We start from the raw sequence: 12,359 nt of genomic DNA, 5'->3' as shown, positions 1-12,359 counted from the left end.
AATATAACTATTCACAGTAGCTTGTGAAAGAAAGGAGGGGGAGCATAAACAAAAGCTTCAAAAGTCCTAATATTGTAGTCACCATTATTGTACAAACATCTAACAGATTTCTATGTGCTTTTCTCTGTCTTTCATTTATCATGAAGAAATAAACAATATCCAGTTTCTGCCCTGGAGAAGTTTATTGCGTAGAAAATGTAATCAGGCAGACATACATGGCACATTGCAGTGCTATGACAAAATAAAACACAAACAAACACAAATGTGGGATAACCAATGTAAAATTTTATGTTCTGTCTGCCTCTTTTACTTCTTGCCAATATGATTAACCATCTCCATATGCATTCAATTCAACATCCTAGGGATAACATAGATTATAATATCAGAACTCATATTCCAATTATTCTTTGAACAGTGGCTGTTAACCAAGAGTTGGAAAACGTCTTGTATGAAGACTTTACTAAAAGTAAAGCTGCATCCATTGTAATGCTTGGTTGGCATGGTTTTTTAGGTTTAGAAAAGAGGAACAAAATTTGTGTTTTATTTTTTCTTACATAGAGTCCTATATTAATATATTACTAAATTGTTTGCGATTCAGATGAGCATTATTATTCTTATACATGATAAAGTGTATCTATTGAACAGTATTTTTAAATCCTTTCTTTTGAAATTTTATTTTTTGAATTTTTTTTTTTTTTTTATTGTGAGAGCATTTACTGTACATTGTAAGATGCTGAGCCACAGCAACCTCTTTTCCCCGGAGTTGTGAAAAACAAATTTGTTTGTGTCTTGTTAGAGCAAAATTGCTGATATCATCTATTCTAGAGATTTCTAATGAAAAAACAAAAGACAACTTGTAAGGTTTGGAAAAATTGTACAGGAGATCCCTCAGATCTCTACTGTTTTTACTCCCCATCTTTTCCTATATTCATATTTTAAGTTGGACCTATATTTTATTTTCTTTTGCTGGATAGTGTTAAAAACACATATGAAATGGGCGTTAAAAAGCTGAGATTTTGATGTCTCTCTTGGGGTAACAATGAAGACACTGGGTTTCAAACTCAGGAGAAAATGTATCACTGTTGTGATATGTTCATTCATTTAAGCTAAGTTCTGAATTTTGTTACTGAAGTGGTTATTATTATCTTATAAATATTTGTCAGCAAATCTATGTAATTGAGCTCTATAAGTATTATGTCTTTGAGTGATAAACTTGATTTTCTATCTTTTTTCTTGGCCTGCTTTATTTTTTAAAAGCCTTTCAATCCTAAAAAGGTTACAGTAACTGTAAACTGTGTGCCTCACTTTAAGAGATATCATAATTATAATTCAGAACTGATTTTAAAAAGCTATAAAAAACCAATGAGCAGTATTAATCTTCCTCATATAAATCAGTTTCCTTAACTGAGTTTCATTTTATCTTATTTTATTTCATTTTACTTCATTCTGCTTATTTTATTCTAAGATAAAATCTCACTTTAGTGCTCAGGCAGGAGTGCAGTGGTATTACCTTACCTCACTACAATCTCCTGCCTTCCAGGTACAAGTGATTTTCTTTTCTCAGCCTATCAATTAGATGGAAATATAGCCATATGCTACCATGCCTTACAAAATTTTTGTATTTTTGGTAGAGTTGGGTTTTGGTCTTTTGGCCAGTCTTCTTTTCAAATGTTGACTTGAAGTGAAAAAAAACACCTCAGGGAAGACCAACTCTGGTCTTCCAAAATGTTGGAATTACAGAAAAAATCACTGCACATAGCTTTTGAATGAATTTCCATATTAAAAAAAAATCCATCTTTCAAAACTTTATATATATATATATATATTCTTGACCAGTTTCTTTATATGTCTTATAATTTAATAAAAAGAATGTAATTTTAATGCACTTTGTTTCTATGAAAATAAATTTATTTTTATGATTTCAAAAGTAAATTTAGAATTTTACTTTTTGTATAAAATTCTCAGCTTTTAAAAATCACTTTATAATATCTTATCTAGAAAAGTGATCACACTTACTAAATCATACATAGGATTTTTGTGAGGATTATTTTTCCAAAAGAGATTGAAATTATTACAAGATATGTGTTAAATTATTTTAAACAAACTTAGAACTATTTCCTCTGAAAGAACATCTTTTCCACACTATATTTTGTAGTAATATCTTATATGTACTTCCAACTTAGTAAAAATAAATTAATTATTTCATCTTTCCTGCATCCAAAATTTAAAGCAATATAAAATAATTTAATAACTATCAGTTGAGCAGACTTTTTTAGGCTATAGTTGACCTGCTACTATTTATCCTGGTTTTGAACTAATTATAGCATTAGCTATTAACTGTGTTAGAAATTTCAAACTGGTACTAGATAGTTTAAACACAAAAATAAACAGTGATTATTTTAATGTCTAAGGATATTTTTGTTTTTAATAAAATTTTAACATTGAATTATATCATTTACAAAAAAATTGATGGTGCTTTTTATTTTTTCATCAAGTAGTTTAACATGTTTCTCAGTTTGAGGACATTCTGAATCACATTGTAAGAGTTTCTAGGTAAACTCACTGCTTAAAATGTCAGAACTTTAATTGTCCTGTGGAATATATGGAAAGAGAAGGGAGGGCTTTTTTTTTTTTTTTTTTTTTCTCTCTGCTTAATTTTTTTTTTTCTTGCTACATTTGATTTATTTAACTAATATTTTAAAATGATAAATATATGTTTTAAAACATTTATTCTTTAAGAAGACTTATGCTGTTAATTTATTTACCTATGTTTATGCATGGTGACTTTATATTTTCAAATATAAAACATAATATAATATATACTAAAAAGTTTTTTCTTTCTAACAATTTTATATTTCTGGCAGAGACTATCTCCTTGTATTCACATTTATATACTTATGGATGTTCATTTATAATTTACATTTTATAAAATGTAAATATACAAAATAGTATATCGTTAACTTAGTTTTGTACATGGTAACATACCCACCTGTATAACGTCTGTTGAATTCTTACCTTTTAGCTACATAACTTAAAGTTTAATGTGCTCCAAATTTTGTAATCCACCTCTAAGATAGTGGTTGATATTTAAGTTGTATTTAATTTTACATAAGTCAGATAGAAATTTTTACTGCTCATAGTGATTTTAAATACAACATCACAAAGCCTCTTTTCATAATAAAACTGTGAATATAGGTAAAGCAATCATCACTATTTACTAAAGACAGAAACATATATTTATACTTATGGCATTCTTTTTATTAGTCAGAATTCTGTCTTAAACTGAACTTGTCTTACATGCAATTAAAACAGAGAAAACTCTAATGTTTTGCATATATAAAGTCCAGGCAAGAGTGAATGAAATACACGTACTTAATGGAAATTTTTTTTAATTGGTTAACTTATAATAATTTAAGTAACTTGATGTCTAACACATTGAAATTTAGTATAATACCAACTTGTAAGACTCAAAGAAAATCATTACAGAAAAAAAAATTACTATTCATATACAAAGGACCCTCATAGATAACCCAAAGATTTCTTATAAGAAACATGAAAGCCCAAAAAGCATTTAGCATACATATTCCAGGTGCTGTAATGAAAAAAAAAAAAAAAAAAAAAAAAAAAAAACCTACGTTTGGCTAGTATATTTCATGCGTTGACAGGAAAAACGTACAACAGAAATCTTATTTCTAAAACAAGTCTCCATCAATTATGACATTCCCAGGTAGATGCTGTGAAAGTTTGTTAAAAAAAAATCTAGGCAAAACCATTCAGGACATAGGCGTAGGCAAGGACTTCATGACCAAAACACAAAATGCATTGCAACAAAAGTCAAAATAGACAAATAGAACCTAATCAAACTCCCCAGCTTCTGTACAGCAAAAGCAACAGTCATTAGAGTGAATTGGCAACAAACAGAATGGGAAAACATTTTTGCAGTTTACCCATCTGACAAATGGTTGATATCCAGAATTTCCAAAAAACTAAAACAGATTTACAAAAAAAAAAAAAAAAAAAAAAAAACCTCATTCAAAAGTGGGCAAAGGATATGAACAGATATTTTACAAAAGAAGGCATACATGGGACCAACAAACACATGAAAAAAATGTTCATCATCATTGCTCATCAGAGAAATGCAAATCAAAACTACATTGAGATACCATCTCATGACAGTTAGAATGACGATTGTTAAATAATCTGAAGACAACAGATGCTGGAGAGGATGTGGAGAAAGAAAAACACTTTTACATTGTTAATGGGAGTATAAATTAGTTCAACCATTGTGGAAGACAGTGTGACGATTTCTCAAGGACCTAGAAATAGAAATTCCATTTGACCCAGAAATCGCATGACTGGGTATATATACAAAGAATTATAAATTATTCTACTATAAGGACACATGCACACTAATGTTCATTGCAGCACAGTTTACAATAGCAAAGACCTGGAACCAACTCAATTGCCCATCGATGATAGACTGGACAGAGAAAATGTGGCACATGTACACCATGGGATATTATGCAGCCATCAAAAACAATGAGTTCGTGTCCTTTGTAGGGACATGGATGAACCTGGAAACCATAATTCTCAGCAAACTGACACAAGAGCAGAAAATCAAACACCACATGTTCTCACTCGTAGGTGGGTGTTGAACAATGAAAACAAATGGGCACAGCGAGGGGAGCACTACACACTGGGGTCTGTTGAGGGGAAATAGAGAAAGGACAGTGGGGGGGTGGGAAATCGGGGAGAGATAGCTTAGGGAAAAATGCCATATATAGATGATGGTAAGAAAGGCAGCAAATCACACCGCCACGTGTGTACCTATGCAACAACCTTGCATATTCTTCACATGTAACCAAAAACCTAAAATGCAAACACATACACACACACACACACACACACACACACACACACACACACACACACTAGATGACATTAAGAAAATGCTTCACAGGTTATGTAAGGGTGAAATAAAAGGACACTAGACAGCTGTACGAAAAAATAAAGGTGAAAGCTAAGATGCATGGACGGTTACAGAAGCTAAAACCTTTTAACCACGCACAGCTACACAATTTTTTACATGATTATAAAAGACAAATGTACTTCAAAAAACTATTGCTATCTTATTGTTTTTGACAGAAAATGCGTGCAAATGTAAATCTGAGAACTCAATAACTAAAATGATTGGCATTGAGATATAAAAATTGTCATTCTGGTGTGCTACTGAAGATAAACTAGTGTGACTTTAAGTTTTATAGCTTTAGAGTTTTAAATTTAGTTGTTATAGCAACCAGAAAGGAAATAGTAATCGTTCCCTAGAAAGCTTTCTACATTGCATGAGAGTGTGGGAGCCATGGAGTAAGCTGCTTTCTCTTGAGGTTACCTATCCCTGTGTGGAGGCAACCTGGCTGAATGTCTGAAAGGTACCACCAGGGAGTAAGCACAGAGAGACAAAGCACATACTATAGTTGGCTGCTGCTTCATACAATTTCTACCACAGCAGTGCAGACAAAGTGGAAGAGACTTATTTGTGCTCGGCGATTGGTAGATCAGTGAACACAGTGCCATTCACAGATTTGTTAACAGCAAATTGAAAAACAAACATCAATATCTATTCAACTATGAGAGGCAAAAAGAGAAAAGATTCGGATGATGGAAAACACCAGCCTTTTGTCAAGAGGGTGTGTTTCAGTGTGAGGCTAATGGAAAGTGTCAGCACACACAGAGACATTGTGGTGAGGAAGAAAGATGATTTCACACAGATCTTACTATCAACCAGATCAACATATAATTACACATTGAATAGAAAAGTAATGAATGAAATACAGTCTGCTCTGGATAGAGCTGCTGTTGATGATAGCAAGTTTGTTCTGCTCAGTGCAGTTGACATTGTCTTTTGCTGTGGTCTAGATTTTGATAACTTTGTGAAGCATTTAAAATATAATAGAAAAAGAGCGAGTGTTAAACTAGTGGACACTATCAAAAACTTTGTGAATACTTTTATTGAGTTTCAGAAACCTATCATTGTATCAGTCAATGGCCCAGCCATTGGACTAGGTGCATCTATACTATCTCTCTGTGATGTGGTTTGGACTAATGAGAAGGCTTGGTTTCAAACCCCTTACACAAGGTTTGGACAGAGTCCAGATGGCTGTTCCACAATTACTTTTCCAAAAAAATAATAGAAAGAGTAGCTGCCAATGAAATGTTGACCAATGGGTGGAAGATGAATGCACAAGAAGCATGTGCCAAAGGCTTGGTCTCTCACATGTTTTGGCCTGAAACTTTCACACAAGAAGTTATGGTTAGAATTAAAGATCTTACCTCATGCAATTCATTTGTTCTGGAAAATTCCAAAGCTCTTGTGTGCTAACATGAAGAGAGAGTTGAAACAGGCCAATGAGAGAGAGTGTGAAGTCCTGAAGAAAATCTGGGGATCAGCACAAGGAATGGAATACATGTGGAAATATGTGGAAAATAAAATTGATACATTTTAATTCTCAGTTGGTCTGCTTTTGACACTGGACTAGGCTGAACAGAACTCACTATTAGATTTAAGATGCATTAATCCATCCTCAAAGCTTGCAAAAATTCACCCATAATTAATACTTGTGAACAGAACTAAAACCATACAAACTATTTGTTAACAGTGACATTTTAAGCATTGCAAAATTAAAATAAATAAGGGCAAAACTTTTTCCCCTCAAATGTTATTATTTTATTCACATATACAAATCTAAGTGTATACTGGTGAGCACTAGACTGTTTCTTTAAACTCCAATTTTATTTATGGATAACACTATATTTTTAAAAAGTGTTTTTTTATTAATTTTGAATTACAGAACATACTGAAATAACATGTTTGTTAATGGTAGAAGGCTGAGTCTAAAAGGGCATGAGACAGCCTCCATTCTTATCTCACAAATATAAACACAGGACAACCTGATATGTTGCATTTGTCTTCATGAAGGCAGAAACACCTCAGAGAAACAAAAATTCTGAATTAAAAAACTTATCTTTCAGGATAAGTATTTTTGATAAAATAATCAACTGGGTTCAGTGGCTCATTTATGTAATCCCAGCACTTTGGGAGGCTGAGACGGGTGGATTGTCTGAGGTGAGGAGTTGAGACCAACCTGGGGAATATGCTAAAACTTTGTCTCTACTACAAATACAAAAGTTAGCTAGGTGTGGTGGTGACAACATATTTGCTGTCATCAACAGCAGCTCTATCCAGAGCTGACTGTATTTCATTCATTACTTTTCTATTCAATGTGTTATTATATGTTGATCTGGTTGATAGTAAGATCTGTGTGAAACCATCTTTCTTCGTCACCACAATGTCTCTGTATGTGCTGGCACTTACCATTAACCTCACACTGAAACGCCCCCTTTTGTCAAAAGGCTGGTGTTTTCCATCATCCATGCCTGAAAGTGTGTGCCTGAAATCTCAGCTACTCTGGAAGCTGGCACCATTGCACTTCAGACTTGTGGACAGAGTGAGACTCACCCTAAAAAAAAATAAATAAATAAATAAAAATAAAAAATAACAAATAAAATAATTACTCCAAGTAAAACATGTTAAAGAGTAGCACTGGCATATTATTTTCAATTTTTCTTTTATTTTTAATTTTCTAGTTCTTAGTTAACTTAGATAAACCGTTATCTATCTAGACTAGAGTCTATTATGTGTTGTTAGTGAATCATAAAACCATTTAAGTAGAAATGCCTAAGAAAAAAACAAAAATCCACAGTCTAAAATTTCATCTGAGATAAGACAAGTCTGACTTCTAACTCTATCAAATCAAATGTTTATAATGTCTTTCTTAAGTTAACTTGTAGTATGCTTTATTTAATAAGTTAAAATTCTAGACACACTATTAGATTCAGAAACTCAAAATACTCAAAAAGTTTGTTTTTTTTTTAATTGCCATATGTTTTCAATTTTAAATTACTGGTGTACACCTTTATATGCATGGCATTTTTAACAAACTCTACATATTCTGCTATACATAAGCTTCCCGAAGACGATTCACTTGGGTTTTAAGAAGCTTTATAAGGGCTGGGTGCGATGTGTCCTTCCTCTACTCTCAGCACTTTGGGAGACTGAGTCAGGAGAATCACGAAGTCAGGAGTTCTAGACCTGCATGACCAACATGTTGAAACCTTGTCTCTACTAAAAGCACAAAAATTACCCCGGTGTGGTGACATGAACCTGTAATATCACCTATTCAGGAGGCTGAGGCAGGAATTGCTTGAACACAGAAGGTTACAATTAGCTGAGATTGCTCCACAACACTACATTCTGAGTAATAAAGAGAGACTCCATTTCAAACAGACAAACAAAAACTTTATTACATACACATAATTTAATAATAAAAAGGCTACTGCTGATCCATATCACCTCTGTCACAGAATCCTTAGGTGGTTACTTCATCAGCCATAAACTTCTATAATCAGTGTTATATTTGCCCAAATTTTACTAAGGCTGTTTGGTCTCATTTTATTCCCTCAGCCTTACAGAGGGGCTCAGCTTGCCCTATGAACCTGGAGATAATTTTTGCTATGGGTGAGTCAGGCACAGAACAGAAAGAGTTATATGCAGGAATGACTGTTGTGTTCTGCCTTTGAGCATAGCAGGGCACACTGGCTGTGTCAGGATAAGAAGTTTTAGGTGCTGGTAAGGGGGCCAGCTCCCTGCAACCCTGGCTTCCACAACAGGCACTAGGGAATGCAGTGCAAGCTTAAAGATGTCAGACTGCAGTGGCCCAAAAGTGGTGTGAAGCCTTGGATTGGGAAACATGTTGGTCTAGGCTTTCTGAAATGCTTTAGTTTTTCTATTCTCTCTTCAAGTCTTGTTGCTAACAATGTGGTGAATGAGTGTGTGTGTTTTTCAGCATGTTTGCAGTATTAGTCTGTTTTCATTCTGCTGATAAAGACAAACCTGAGGCTGGGAAGAGAAAGAGGTTTAATTGAACTTATGCCATATGTCTGGGGAGGTCTCAGAATCACTTCAGTAGGTGAAGGCACTTTTTTAGCAAAGGTAGATGCCCCTGATAAATCTATCAGATTTTGTGAGACTTATTCACTATGCTAAGACTAGCATGGGAAAGACTGGCCTCCATTATTTAATGACTTTCTCTATGTTCCTCCCACAATATGTGTGAATTCTGGGAACTACAATTCAAGGTACCATTGAGTGAGGACACAGCCAAATTGTACAATTCTGATCCTGAATCTTCTAACCTCAGTTTATCACCATTTACACTAATTATGGCTTTAAACTCCCCATAATTTTTAATTCATTTAGATATTAACCCAAAAATCCACAGTCTAAAGTTTCATCTCAGATAAGACAAGTCTGACCTCTAACTCTATGAAATCAAAATTGCACTAACTGCTTCCTATATACAATGGGAGTATAGGTATCAGTTAAATAGCGCCAGTCCAAATGAGTGAAATTTTCCAACACATAGGTGTTATATGCAAGTCCAAAATGCAGTCAGGCAATTAAGTTATAAAGCTCCAAAATGATCTTTTTTGACTCCAGGTCCCACATCAAATTTGCACTGATGAAAAGTTGGATTTCTTTCTAGATTGGAGAATTTTTCCTAGATGATACTTTGAAGAGTATTTTCCTGCTTGGATTCATTCTCTCCATTATATTCAGGTACACCTATCAAATGTACATTAGATCTTTTCACATAGTCCCATATTTTTTGGAAACATTGTTCATTCCTTTTTACCCTATTTTCTCTAAAATTGTCTTCTCACTTTATTTCATTGATTTGATCTACCTCTGTTATCTTTTCTTCTTTTTGGTCAATTTAGCTCTTAAAACTTGTGCATGCTTCTCAAAATTCTAGTGTTGTGTTTTTCAGCTTTATCAATTCACTTATATTCATCTCTAAGTTATCTATTCTCATTAGCATTTCATCAAATCTTTTTTTTTTTTTTTCTTGTTTATTAGCTTTGGGTTAGAACATGATCTTTTAGCTCATAGATGTTTCTTATTACCTACTTTCTGAAGACTCGATTCTGTCAATTCATCAAACTCATTCTCCATCCATCCTTGTTCCCTTCCTGGTGAGGAGTTGTAACCCTTATAGGGGGAGAGGCATTCTGATTTTGGGTACTTTCATTCTGAGTGGGCGTCCAGTTTGTTGATGATGAAGTTATTTTCTTCTGTTTGTTAGTTTTTCTTCTAACAGGCTGATTCCTCTGCTGTTGGACTGCCGAGGTCCACTCCAGCCCCTGCTTGCCTGGAGATTACCTGGAGTTGCTGCAGAATATTAAGGGTTGCTGCCAGTTTTTTTCTTCTGCTATTTTTGTCCCAGAAAGATATCTGCCAAATGTCAATCTGTGCTCTCGTTTATGAGGTGACTCTTTGGATATATGGGTGTCAGGCAGCTGCTTGAGGAGACAGTCTTTTCTTTATAAGTGCTGAGCTGTGACCTCCGTAGTTCATTTAGAGCTGCTGGGCAGGTACCTTTAAATCTGCTACAGCAGAACTCATAATCCCCCTTTTGTTTTCCCTGGGTGATCTATCCCGTGTACTTAGGGCTTTATTTAAGAGTTTCCATTGTTCTACTGCCTTTCTATCATGGCTGCCCAGCCCAGCAAAAAGACAATTATTCACAGTCTGCCTGCAGAGGCTTTTCTGAGCTGCTGTGGGCTCCACCCACCTGACGTGTGAACCTTCCTGCAGTCCTGTTTATGTGGGTATAGTTAGAACAGCCTCAGCAAAGCTGGTACACCTCTGTAATGGTGGAGTCTCTCTGTAATGGCAGTTTGGTTCAGCAACAGGAAATAAAGAGAACCCCACAAAGATATTCCTCAAAAGAGCAACACCAAGGCATGTAATTGTCAGTTTCGCCTGGTTTGAAATGAAGGAGAAAATGCTAAGGTCAGCCAGTGAGAAAGGTTGGGTTACTCACAAAGGGAAACCAATCAGACTCACAACAGATCTCACAGCAGAAACGCTACAAGCCAGAAGACAGTGGGGGCCAATATTCAACATCCTTAAAGAAATGAAATTTCAACCCAGAATTTCATATCCAGCCAAACTAAGCTTCATAAGTGAAGAAAAAATAAAATCTTTTGCTAACAAGCAAGTACTCATAGATTTTATCACCACCAGGCCTGCTTTAGAAGAGCTTCTGAAAGAGGCACTAAACATAGAAAAGAACAATCAGTACCAATTACTCCAAAAACGTACCAAATGGTAAAGAGCATCAACACAATGAAGAAACTGCATCAATTAATGGACAAAACAGCCAGCTAACATCAAAAGGGTAGAATCAACTTCACACATAGCAATATTATCCCTAAAAGTAAACAGGCTAAATGTCCCAATCAAAAGACACAGACTGGCAAATTTCGTAAAAAGCCATAACCCATTGCTGTGCTGTATTTAGAAAACCCACCTCACATGCAAGAATACACAAAGGCTCAAGATAAAGGGATGGGGGAAGATTTACCAGGCGAATGGAGAGCAAAAAAAAAAGCAGGAGTTGCAATTCCCATCTCTGATAAAATAGACTTTAAAGCAACAAAGATCAAAAGAGACAAAGATGGACATTACATAATGGTAAAAGGATCAATGAAACAAGAAGAGTTAACGATCCTAAATATATACGTATTCAGTACAGGAGCACCCACATACATAAGGCAAATTCTTAATGACTTACAAAAAGACTTAGCCTCACACACAATAATAGTGGGACTTTAACACCCCATTGTCAATATTAGACAGATCAATGAGACAGAAAATTAACAAGGATATTCAGGACTTGAACTCAGACCCGGACCAAGAAAATCTAACAGACATTTACAGACCTCTCCACCCCAAATCCACAGAATATACATTCTTCTCAGCACCACAACACACCTACTCTAAAACTGACCACATAATTGGAAGTAAATCACTCCTCAGCATATACAAAAGCACAGAAATGACAACAAACAGACTCTCGGATCGCAGTGCAATCAAGTTAGAACTCAGAATTCAGAAACTAACTCAGAACTGCACAGCTTCATGGAAACTGAACAACTTGCTCTTGAATATTGACTGGATAAACAATGAATGAAGGCAGAGAAATAAAGATGTTCTTTGAAACTAATGATAATGAAGACACAATATACCAAAATCTCTGAGACACATTGAAAGCAGTCTCTAGAAGAAAATATATAGCAATAAGTGCCTATGTGAGAAGCAAGGAGAAATCTAAAATTGGCACCCTATCATAAAAATTGAAAAAGCAGCCGGGCGCGGTGGCTCAAGCCTGTAATCCCAGCACTTTGGGAGGCCGAGGCGGGTGGATCACGAGGTCAAGAGATCGAGACCATCCTGG

At 34.8% G+C, this 12,359-nt stretch overlaps 1 pseudogene; it reads left to right on the top strand.

The window, feature by feature from the left end:
• The first annotated feature begins 5,819 nt into the window (after positions 1-5,819).
• On the top strand, positions 5,820-6,503 carry LOC141582938 (chromodomain Y-like protein; annotated as a pseudogene).
• The last annotated feature ends 5,856 nt before the right edge of the window (positions 6,504-12,359 follow it).

Source organism: Saimiri boliviensis, chromosome Y (genome assembly GCF_048565385.1).
Source record: "Saimiri boliviensis isolate mSaiBol1 chromosome Y, mSaiBol1.pri, whole genome shotgun sequence".
In the NCBI taxonomy this organism is placed as follows: Eukaryota; Metazoa; Chordata; class Mammalia; order Primates; family Cebidae; genus Saimiri; species Saimiri boliviensis.
Note: the sequence above shows the minus strand (reverse complement) of the source record. Positions and strands in the feature narration are given on the sequence as shown.